Source organism: Lissotriton helveticus, chromosome 8 (assembly GCF_964261635.1).
Source record: "Lissotriton helveticus chromosome 8, aLisHel1.1, whole genome shotgun sequence".
Lineage (NCBI taxonomy): Eukaryota > Metazoa > Chordata > Amphibia > Caudata > Salamandridae > Lissotriton > Lissotriton helveticus.
In genome coordinates this window covers 1259717348-1259729724 of record NC_136069.1, presented here as the reverse complement: position 1 = coordinate 1259729724, position 12377 = coordinate 1259717348, and positions in this window count along the sequence as shown.

The following is a 12377-nucleotide window of genomic DNA, read 5'->3' as shown; positions in this document are numbered from 1 at the left end:
AAAGTATTATTGATCATGGAACTGAAGTATATGTTTTATAGAAGTGTTTTCATATAACCATTGTGTGTAATAAGTTAGAATACTGTTTAGACTAAGAAATTAAAGGTTTTCAGAGCGCATAGGCCCGTTTCATGTAATTCTAATAGGCCTGAATAGAGAAAGTCATTTCTTTAGATCTGCGTGTGCTAGTTAAAGGAAGGTCATGTTAAGCATAAATTGCGGAGCTTGCTCGAAGGGTTTACGACTTAGAAGATACGGTAGAGGCCGGAATTTGAGGCCCACAGTACAAGTGTCTGTTTGCAGGTGCGAGGAGGTTTTAATCAAGAGAGTGATGAATAGACTTTTGTTCTGGGAGCCAGGCACAGGCCTGGAGGAGGCTTCAGGAATTTCCTGGGGGGTACCGTCCTGCCGGAGAGGAGCCTGAGAAGCAAGGTCAACGCTAACGAAGGGTCCAGAGGAGTATCAGCATGGAAAATGCAAGGATCAACACCACGTGAGGGGTGTCTCTAAGGGGCGTTTCTATTGTAAATGTGATTTTGTATTAGGGACAGCACCCCTGGGTGGAGTTAGAGCAGATGGTCTGAGGAGCCTTAGAGAGCGGATGGGTAGGCAGATAGGTTAACTGCGAGACCTCAATTCACAACGAAGACTAAGAGAAGTGTGTGATCTTCTTTGGAAGTCACCACGGCTGACACCTTTTTAGGTAAAGATTCTGCTAAGTAGGGATGACACTTAGTCTAGTGTAGGGACAGTCTAATCTGAAATCTTCCTTTCTGTAAATGACTCACAGATTACAACTTGTGGCTATTCTTGCAACCCTGATGACTTTTGAATTGGTTTTGATAATATTCTTTTGCCGACTAAGAGCATTTAGAGAATTTTTGTTTGTATTGATACCCGTATATCTCTTGAACCTTATTCTGAGATGTTTGTATCTCCAGTTAACTTTGGCTTTACAATAAACTTTTAAAACGTATTCGTGGTAAGTGGTTCTTTAGAGTGGGGTAAGTTCTTCACTGATTGACCTAGTAGTGGATTGCCTTTTACTCTATGACAGGTACCAACGGTTTAGTCGACCTGACTTGGAATCTAGATCTATAACAATAGACTAGAAATCCTGCGTTAACACAATCATAGAGGGCTGCAGGCTTCAGCTTGAAAAGCAGGAGAGGGAGGTGCCATCTAACGAGCTAGCAGACCAGACCCTCCCAAAATGTGACGTCGGCTGTGATGGACACAAACAGAACCACCAAAGGAACTCACTGGGACCCGTTCAAAGGTCTGCTCCTAGGGTACATGAATCTAAAAACAGGCAGATGAAAAAATGCCTGTGCCCAATAAGACCAAGTCAAAAATCCAACGGAAAGAAATCAGGGGAAAGGGCAAGGCATGCAGGGAGGCTACCAAGGCTTCTGGATCCCATGAACCATCTCCAATTGCATGGCATCCCCGAACTCCCTTGAGCAATCTCCAAGTGTATGTAACCTTGCGCCGATTTTGTCCTGTAAGGTCCCAGTTCAGAAGGCAGCCAATACACCTGGACTAACCCTGCCTCCGCATAATTGCACTTTCTGTGGTTCTGGCACATACAAACTTTTGAGGCTCAACCCTTTCAAGCCTCGGCTAGCATTGTTATGAATCATTTTTGGTTTCCCCACCTGCCTGTTGTATCGTAACCACACCACTTTTTTAGGCTCTCGAAGCATTTAACAATAGCTTCAGTGTTTTATTATAGTTAGACATGACATTACCTTTCCTAGCCCCTCCAGCCCGGGAATAGTACCTTCGTTTTAACACATCTATGACTCGATTCATTGTTCCTCCCTATTGAGCAGAGGTCTTCAAACTGGAGGGGCATGGAAAAACCTCTGGGGGGCGCGAGCTCCACAGAATGATTTCCCCTTAATATCAATCATTCCAAAATCTGAAGCACATTTACTGCCATGTATTATCGAGGTTCGTGGCTATCGCAAACAGGACTCAATTTTGATTAGAGGCAGCAGTCAGAGTAAATAATAACTAAGATGAAGAGTCAACTCTGACGTTCCTATAATCCGAGACACAGCAGTATAAAGGCAGGAAATGGCAGCAAATTGCACTTTCATACAAATTAACCCCATCGCCGCGGGGCTAATTTCCCCGCGGCGCGGGGGGCGATGCTGATAACGAGCTCGGCTCGTCATGCAGCACGGAGGCGCTTTGCTGATGACGAGATGGCCACGCCCGCTCAATGGAACGCCCAGCACAGTGGGGTAATTATCCCCGCGTGGACGTTCCGCGGAGGCCATGACGAGCTCAGCTCATCATCAGCACAGCGCCACCGTGCTGCATGACGAGCTGAGCTCATCATCAGCACGGAAAAGGTTAAATCTAATTACATATTCTGCTTTGCAGGGAGAGCTATGCTTTTTCCCTGCCCTTCGCCTTTCTTGCTGCTGCCTTTTAGCTTCCTTGCTGGTGCCTTTTACATTGGTTTATCACACTGCTGTCTAGACATTTAAAGCTACTGGTAGGATGTTTAAACATTTTTCTGCAGGGTAATTTCCGTATTCCCCCATCCTCGCTCTACTTCTCTTTATTTACCACTGCCAAACATAAATTGGGTTTTGCCTCACAGCAGGACACTCGTACAAACATTCTCACTCAATAGGCCTTCTCAGTGTCAGAGAAGCAGACATTCTTTCACGCATAAACACACACACGTAGAAAATGCAACAGTTCCCCCTCCTGTTCAAACATGTGAAACGAAAAGGTTAAAAAGACTTGGGTGGGTTTAAACACCACCAGAAGGGAAAGGAATATTACTGGCTCAAAGTAATATCCAGAAACGTAATCCTGCGCTGGTCCTTTCAGATTGCAACCACTGAGTCACTCCAATTTTGCAAATTGTGGGTTGCATAAAAATGTAAACTTCTGAAGTAATCTCTGTCGATCTTCTCAAGGTCAGGGTAAGGCTTTCTTTACTGAGAATCTTACACCCTGGTAACCAGCCAAAAAAGAGCCATTAAATATAAATAAGCTGAAAAAACATAGAGTGCTATGAGTTCCTACAAAGGGTGTAACTGCGCCGTGCAAATTCTTATGACCTAGTGTCCTTGCACTTTGTGGTCAAGAGGTCTCAGTTGAGAGTCTGTTCTCTGTGAGCCCTGGCATTTTAGCTAACAGCAGTTTTACTCCGCAAATCTGCTATGATGCAGGTATTTTCAGAGCCTGAGACAAAATTACATTTGTCTTAGCATTTTCCATAATACCAAGGCATTTTCAGGCCATTTGTTGCAGTTTTGCACTCATTCCTGTTTATTAGTGATAAGCCTGTCAAGAAGCTGCCTGCACAGTCTTAATGTAGATTCGGGCTATTAAACTCTGATAGTTGCTGTGGATTCCTATCCCAGCTCTAGTCAGGAGGCCATTTTCGTTGCCTCCACCAGGGCCCATGTTATGTATACTGCTCTCACATGACAATACAAAATAAACATATATGGCAGTGAGAATTTCAATTGATTGAGTTGCATCTTCAGAGCAAAGACCTTGCCCCGAGAATGATGTGGTTGCCAGGTCTGCCAACCTTCTGCTTGCTTGCTGGATCAGGCTGCACTGTATTAGATGTGGTCCTGAAAGGTGGGGTTCATGCACTGGCCATGTGGCAGTTTTCCCTAAAAGAAAGTTTTCCTTTAAAGGGTGTTGCATGAGTTCAGTAGTTGTGGGCCAGATTTACAGCTCACAAATCTAAACTTTAAAAAAAAACCTGCTAATGTTATTTCGCTGTTGCGAAAATTAGTTGTCAACTAACACCTCATGGATAAACTAGTTGTCAAAGATACTAAATCCCAACTGCCAGAAATTTTTGTGATGGGGGGCCCCGACTCCTAAAAATATTGCCGGGGGTGGGGCTTGGCCTAAAAAAGTTTGAAGACCTCTGCTATAGAGCCTAACTACATTATGTTTGTGTTTGAGCTAAGGACAGAGGACATAGCACTTTTAATGAGGGAAGCCATGCGGACTAATCGTTAGTCCTTTAAGGTGTTTTAACCTAGGCAGATAGCACCTTTCTCCCTACAACCCAAAGAAAGGAGTCATGCTAGTGACATGGGAATTGGTAGACAGGAATGTTTCCTCCTTTTAGTTTTATGTAACATCTGGAACAAGAACTGTATAATAAGAGGTGAGGGTTTTTGTGTACTGTGTATTTTATGTTTTTATTATTGTATGGCTTTACTGTAAAGCTGAATCAATAAACTTGAAACCTGAGTTATGTGAATATGGACCTCCGAAATATTTTAAAAGTATAATCCCAAAAAAACCCGCTATAAATATTATGCAAAATGCATTTATGTTAGCCTGACTGGTTATGGAGCATCGTTTATGAGTTAACAATTCTGATCCTGCAAGAAATACCGGGATAAAACATTACCAGTAAAAATGATGAACAAGCTGAAAAGAAAGACCAATTAAAAAAAATGAGGATGCTGATGTAGAGGTCTACTATTATTCTTGGTGTGGCGTGAAGCACAAGAATATTGTATTTGACACTGTACGTCCAGTAAATAGATTTCATTCATCGTCACCATAAGCCACTCATGACACGTGTTGCGTTAAATACTAGACAAAATTGGCTTGTGAAGTGCAAAGCAATAAGACTTTGTGTATGGTGTGATGACCCCCCCACCTCTCCTGACAGTTTTTATATAGCACTTAATGCACAAGTTACTACTTGTGTAACGATATATCTGTAAGAGACATTAGTTAGTGATAGATTCCTTACCTTAGAATATCTCCAGGCGTCAGACTGGATCCGGAAAGTTTTACTTCGCAGTACCCCTGCGCATCACTAGGTGGCATCCTGCGGCTCTGTGTCCGTCGCTGGCGTTGTATGCGCCGAGATGACATCACAGAGACTACTTAGGCGCCACCCATGCACGCTGGCGTCAGATCTGTACACGACTTTCCATGCCAGGAACGCAGAGCAATGCAAGATACTGACCACTGCTGCATTGAAACTAGGGCCCTGAAAGGGATGACCTTAACCCTAGCAATCAGTACGCAGAACGGGGAGGATGGGAGGGGCGGTAAGGAATCTATCACTAACTAATGCCTCTTACAGATATATCATTACACAAGTAGTAACTTGTGCATCTGAAAGAGACACATTAGTGATAGATTCCTTACCTTAGAATAGATACCCCAGCAATATTAACCCCGGTGGTGGGTCTGCGAACCAGATTACACCAGAAAGTCACAGAGAACAGAACGGCCAAAGAAGCCGTCTCTCCGGACTTGACTGTCAAGGCAGTAATGCTTGGTAAACGTGTGCAGCGAGGCCCACGTAGCTGCTTGACAAATGTCCTGCAAGGGAACGCCGCGTCCCAAAGCAGTAGTGGCTGCCGTCGCCCTGGTGGAATGGGCACGCAGCCCCACATTAGGCTCCATTTTAGCCAACGAGTAACAGGCTTTGATGCAGAGAACGACCCATTGAGAGATGGTCCTTTTGTGCACGACCCAACCTTTTTTGGCGCCCACATAGCCAACAAAGAGCTGGCCATCCACCCGGTACTGTTGTGTGCGCTTCAGATAGAACGAGAGCACACATTTTGGGTCCAGACGGTGGAGCCTCTCTTCCTCTTTCGAGGGATACGGAGGCATAAAGAAGGTGGGCAAAGTGATGGTCTGCCCTATGTGAAAGGGCGTAACAACCTTTGACAAGAAAGAAGGACGGGTCCTTAAAACCACCTTGTCTGGATGAACAGAAAGGAAAGGAGGTTTTGAAGAAAGAGGCTGGAGCTCACACACTTTCCTGGCAGAGGTGAGAGCTACCAGGAAAGCCGTCTTTAGAGTAAGAAGACCCAAGGGGCAGTTATGAAGGGGCTCAAAGGGAGCGCACATCAGATATGTCAAGACAAGGTTTAAGTCCCATTGAGGCATCATGAATGGCATGGAAGGAAAATTGTGCGTAATGCCTTTCAGCAAAAGGTTAACAACTGGGGACTTAAAACGAGATGACTGATCAGGAAACCGCAGAAAGGCAGAGATGGCAGAAAGGTAACCCTTGATAGTGCCCAGAGCAGAGCCCTGCTGGGCCAAGGAAAGAAGGAACAGAAGAACCTCGGAAAGAGGGGCAGAAAGGGGATCCACAGATTTATCTGTGCACCGTGCCACAAACTTGTTCCACCTGCAGGAGTATACCGTTTTTGTGGAGGGACGCCTGGCTGCCAGAATGACATCACAGACTTCGGAAGGAAGATCGAAAGCTGTCAACTGTCGCCGCTCAATCTCCACGCATGGAGGCTGAATAGGTTCGGGTGAAGGACCGTCTCCTGCTGCTGCGACAGAAGATCCTCCCGAAGAGGCAGTTGGATCGGGGGATCGATCGCTATATTGAGTAGCTCGGGATATCAGTACCTTCGTACTCAATCCAGAGCCACAAGAATGACCTGGGCCCGGTCAAGCCTGATCTTCTTCAGCACTCTGGGCAGAAGTGGTATAGGCGGAAAGGCGTACAACAGACTGCAACTCCACTCGAGACGTAAAGAGTCGCCGTGCAAGTGCCGCCTTGGAAATTCCAATGCGCAGAACTGATGACATTGCGCGTTCTCTTTGGTGGCGAATAGATCTAACCAAGGCTCTCCCCACTGCAGAAAGAGACCTTGCGCCACGTACGAGTTCAGACGCCATTAGTGATCCATCATGAACCGGCGGCTGAGTTCGTCCGCCCTGGCGTTCAGAGAACCTGTCAGGTGCCGAACCACCAAGGTAATACCTTGATATTCCAGCCATGTCCAGAGGAGCAGAGCCTCCTGACATAGGGTCCACGACCCCACCCCACCCTGTTTGTTGCAGTACCACATGGCGGTGGTGTTGTCCATAAACACCTGCACTACATTCCCCCGTACAGAGGGAAGGAATGCTTTCAGTGCAAGCCGAATTGCCCGAAGCTCCAAAAGGTTGATATGGAGCCGGGACTCTGCCGGAGACCAGAGGCCTCTGATCACCGCCTCTCCCAAGTGGCCTCCCCAGCCTAGGAGGGACGCATCTGTCACCACTTTGTGCTCCAGTTCGGGAAGGGAGAGGGATCTGCCATTGACCCAATCTCGATTCGTGAGCCACCACTGCAAGTGCCGTGCAGTGTCCTCCGAGATCTGGACGTGATCGGACAGGCTGCCCTGATGCTGTGCCCATTGGAACTTCAGGTCCCACTGCAGAGCCCGCATATACCATCTGGCATGTTGTACCAGCAGGATGCAGGAGGCCAGCAGGCCCAGGAGCCGGAGGGTCATCCTGACTGAAACCCAAGATAGAGGCTGAAAGATCGGAATCATAGCCTGAATATCCCGGACTCCCTGCTCGGGAGAATAGACCCGAATCTGCGTCTAATCCAGAACCGCTCCGAGGAAGGGGAGCTTCTCAGAGGGACTCAAGTGCGACGTCGGCACATTGATGGGAAACTCCAGCAAGTGCAGGAGGTCGGCCGTAGTCTGAAGGTGGGTGACGACTGCCTGGGGGGCGAGCCCGCCTTCAACAACCAGTTGTCGAGGTAGGGGAAGACTGACACCCCTGACCTGCGCAGATGAGCTGTGACCAACGCTATCACTTTCGTGAACACCCGAGGGGCACTGGTAAGGCCGAAGGGGAGCACAGCGAACTGAAAATGCTCCTGGCCTACTGTGAACCACAGGTAACACCGGTGGGCCGGCAGGACGAGAATGTGAAAATATGCATCCTGCAAGTCCAACGCTACCATCCATTCTCTAGGGTCATGGGCAGCCAAGACCTGAGACAGAGTCAACATCTTGAACTTCTCCTTCCGGAGGAAGCGATTGACGTCCCTGAGGTCCAAGATGGGGCGCAAGCCTCCTTTGTCCTTCTTGGGGACCAGAAAGTAGTGGGAATAACAACCATGTCCTACTTCTGGCCCAGGAGCGCTCTCGATGGCCCCTTGGCCAAGAGTCCGCGACTTCCTGTTGGAGAAGCGCAAAGCGATCACCCGACATGCGGTGCAACTGAGGAGGCATGTCCGGGGGTAGACTTGAAGGGGAGGGAGTAGCCCCTCTGGACGAGCTGCAACACCCACTTGTCGGAAGTGACAGAACGCCAATGGGGAAGGTGATGGCGAATCCTGCCACCCACTGGCGTGGCATGCAACCCGAAGCTCAGACTAGGAAGGCTTCGAGGTAGACGTCCCGGGGGCGGAGGTGGACTGAACCTCGCGCCGGCCCCTGGAGCCACCGCCGCGGCCTCCGCGCTCATGGGCCTGCTGAGTCTGGTTCTGCGCAAGCTTCTGGCTGAACGAACGGCCAGGGGTGCCTCTGCCATGGCCACAAAAGGAATGAAACCTGGACGTGGCCGGTCGCGTGGTGGAAAGGCCCAAGGACTTGGCCGTGGCTTGAGAGTCCTTAAAACGCTACAGTGCCGTGACAGCATTATCACCAAACAGGCGAGTGCCGTAAAAAGGCATGTCCATGAACGAGCTCTGAACGTCCAGGGAGAACCCAGTGGACCTCAGCCAGGTGTGGCGCCGTAGCAGCACTGTCGTGGAAATTACCCTACCAAGGAAATCCACGCTGTCCAAGCCACAACGAATGGTGAATCTAGCCGCGCCCTTACCCACAGCCTGCAACAGCACAGTCTGCACCTCCTACGGGCACCGAGGCAACACCTCAGCCACGGAATCCCACAGTGAGGATGTTTGTCTTCAGGGTCATCTTGGGGAGATCGAAGTTAAGGACCTCAGCAGCCCGACGGAGCACCACCGTATACATGGCACCTTCCTCCATAGTGGGTGGGGGAGAGGCAAGCCCCGGATCAGAGGAGACGTTGAGGCCCCCAGCCTCTTTCAAGTTATCCACCCAGTCATCCTCCTCCACCAGCCCCCGGCGGCGGGGCAGGAACCGGTGGAGGAATAAACGGCGCCATCGGGGCCGAGCCGGCACAGGTTCTCAATTCGGATCCACGGCGGGGACAAATCCCTCCGCGAACCGGGGCAGAGGCAGAACCAGCGGTATCCACTGCGGCACCGCCGGCGGAGCCGAAGGCGCTGGGGCCGGAGCCGGCAGCATGGGACCTCTTGGCACCGAGGCCGGAGCCCGGATCCTGCAGCGCCAGGGCCGTAGCCGCTGGCGGTGCCGGGATGGGAGTCGGCAGCATGGGACCTCTTGACGCCGGAGCCAGGGGCGCAGTATCCTGCGGAGCCAGGGCTGGATCTGCCGGAACCGGACACTGGACTGCGGGAACCCAAGGAGCAGCGGCAGGAGCCAGAGGCCTAAAAAAGGCGGTCCATGGCAGCAAGGAATTCTTGCATCTGTGCAGGACTCGTCGACGGACCCGGGTAAGGCGGGTAGGCTGCGGGACTCCTAGGCTCCAAAGGAGCCGCATGGGCGGAACCCCTGTTTCCCTCGTCTGCATCCGGGGACAGACACGGGGATATCGGTGAGCGAAAACGCTTCTTCGACTTCTTTTTGTGCCGTCTCTTACCCGAATCCGAAGGGGAAGAGGAGCGGTGGTGACGAGGCCGCGAGCGGTTCTGGGAATGAGCCCTGGATCTGGAATGGTGGGGGACGAGTGCCAAACTTCAAACAACTTCCGGCAGCCCTCACGCAGGGCCTTCGGGCCATAGCGCTACAGTATAGACAGGACCGGGAGTCATGGTCGCGCTCCTAGCAGTAGAGATAGATGTCATGAGGGTCCGCCACCGGCATATTTCGACGGCAGGTCCCGCAAGACTTAAAACCAGGCATCCCTACCAGCACCAGAGAAACCAACAGAGACAAAAGTCTCAAAAAGATATTAAATAAATGACTAGGGTACTTGCTTTAACCGGATCTGCGCTTACTGGTGCAGAAAAAGAAAGAACTGACACCAGCGCGCATGGGTGGCACCTTAGTAGTCTCCGTGACGTCATCTCGGCGGATATGACGCCAGCGACGGATGCAGAGCCACAGGACGCCACCTACTGACGTGCAGGAGTACTGCTAAGAAAAACTTTCCGGATAAAGTCTGACGCCTGGGGATATTCTAAGATAAGGAATCTATCACTAAAGTGTCTCTTTCAGATATGTAGAATAATTTTAAAGAGGCAACGCGCAAAACCAATTCACACAAGACACACAGCTTAAGTGGGGAAGTCAAGTTTCCTACAGGTTAACTCCTACATAACTATCATCTTACCCACTAGACGACAGCAGATATTTTAGCAGACAGCAACGCCAAAGGCTAATTGCCACAATGGAATGTTTTATGATGAATGCTACCAACATATACCTTAAAAAATACTCTTTTTTACAGAAACTGGTGAAGAGGCCTATGGGAATTGAGACTTGCCGAACATCACTCAATTCTTTTTATGAGGAATTCACTGAGGTATACTAGTTAAACAGCTGAGAACTTACACAGAAATCAAAAGCTATGTTTGAGAGTGGAGGGTACAGGGATTAAAAGATAGTGCAGTGGATCCTAGTTTAATGTTCACCGTCAGTCCCTTGGGGTCTTGCTAAGAATCTTGGACAAGTTTGGAGAATTGCTCCTCCTAAAATGAATAACATTGAATCCTTTCAGTTTCCCTTGGCGGCATTGGTGGGAGTTCTGGTAGGCGGCCACCCAGATATTGTGCTGCAGTGGGAACTTCACCGTTTTCGGTACTTGGGTGTGATGTTAATCATAAGAAGACAAAACAGTTGCAGCACAACATTGGAAGAGTGATGGACTTGTTGCGTTCTTCGGAGGCATTTTGGAACACCCCACTGTCAATCATTGGTAGAATTGTCTGAGATGGTGCTCTTCCTGCGCTGTCTACACCATTCAGAATTCCCTGAGCCCCTTGCTTTCTAGTGTATTCAGGCAGTTGAATTCCATTCTAATCTCTCTTCTCTGGTCAGGTAAGAGGAACAGGGTGGCTGTGTCACTTTGATGAGGATTTCAGGAGATTGCAGACTTGACATGCTACAGCTGGAGTATTACTGTTTGCAACCCATATGCAGCATGCTTCCAGATGGATAGCGAAAGGAAGTAACTGGGAGAAACAGTACCTATGTGACGCCCCTGGTTTTAAGCTGGTTATGACGGAATTGATAATCTCCTGTCCTCAATCCAGCTTCTTGGAGTGGAGTTTATGCATATGGCCTGGGGAAGTCCACCACTGCAAGTCTTTTGGACCCTGGTGGTTGACCACAGCGCTGCGAGATATCTTACACCACAGTTCTGTCTCTCGGAGAACATTTGCAGGCCCAAAGTTTGCAAAATAGCATTCTGGTTTCTACAGCTGGCATTGGTGTTGGCCAGGAGGTGGGTGGGTATCACCTGGATGGGGCAGAAAACTCCATTGGAGGAACTCTTGAACTGGGATGTGGTTGAGTGGTAGTTGGCAGAAGTGCTGTAGGATGGATGACAAACTTCAGGATGACCTGGATGCTTGTGTGGCCCTGTGTAACATATTTTGAACCCTGTAGGTGTGCAATTAAGTGATTAGAGCACGGACACTGAGCTGAGGCTGTACCACTAGTAATCCTGCGATTGTCTTCTGATGGACATATCCATATCCTTTGTCAATGTTATAGTTAATGGTACTTGTCAGGCTCAGAAAGGAACCACCAAATAGCACATCTGGTTGTTGCCTTATGTATACATATGAGCCCAGATGGACAGTCATGTCTTTACTGTACATCGCTGTTTTTGATTTTCTTTTTGAAAAGTTTTCTTTACCTTGTGTACAATTATTACCTAAGCCTGTGTCTGGGGAACATGTTATCGACCAGTATCTGGCCTGCTTACTTACTGATGTAGTTCCAGCCGGTGCCTAATTGAGCCATATAATTACAAACCATTGGTGGGGGGCCATTCATACCCGTCTCGGGTGTTAGGTGCCTTTTGGTGCGATTTGATATAATTGTTCAGCAATAGTTAATATAAAACTCTAACAGCCTTTTTAGAAAGGTCGATTATGAATTGTATTCTTCTCTCTTTCCCCTCCCTCCTTATGCAATTGTCAAAATGTAAAATGCTTTCTACTTTGTTTAATATTAGCCTTCTTAATTCCTGTTATTTCCGTTTTAGGGCAATTAGTATGGCTTATTCTCTGTAACCGTATTTTATTCCAAATAAAGCTTTTTAAAAATAAAAAAAGAAAGGTAGGCTATTTCCTATCAGACAGAAAGATGTTCTCTGTTCAGCATGTCTTAAAGTATTGAATTCCCAAAATCCCTTCTGGATATATCATTTGAAATCGTTGCATCCAGATGGACTGAACATCAGTGAAAATATAGCCTGATCGCTGCATATTTTACCTTACCTCAGGACTGCACCATTTCAACATTGCTTGTAAATACTTTACTGCTCATGTCTTTCGAAAATCCAAAACTGGCAGGTCAGCAGTAACTGAGAAGCAATCTTAA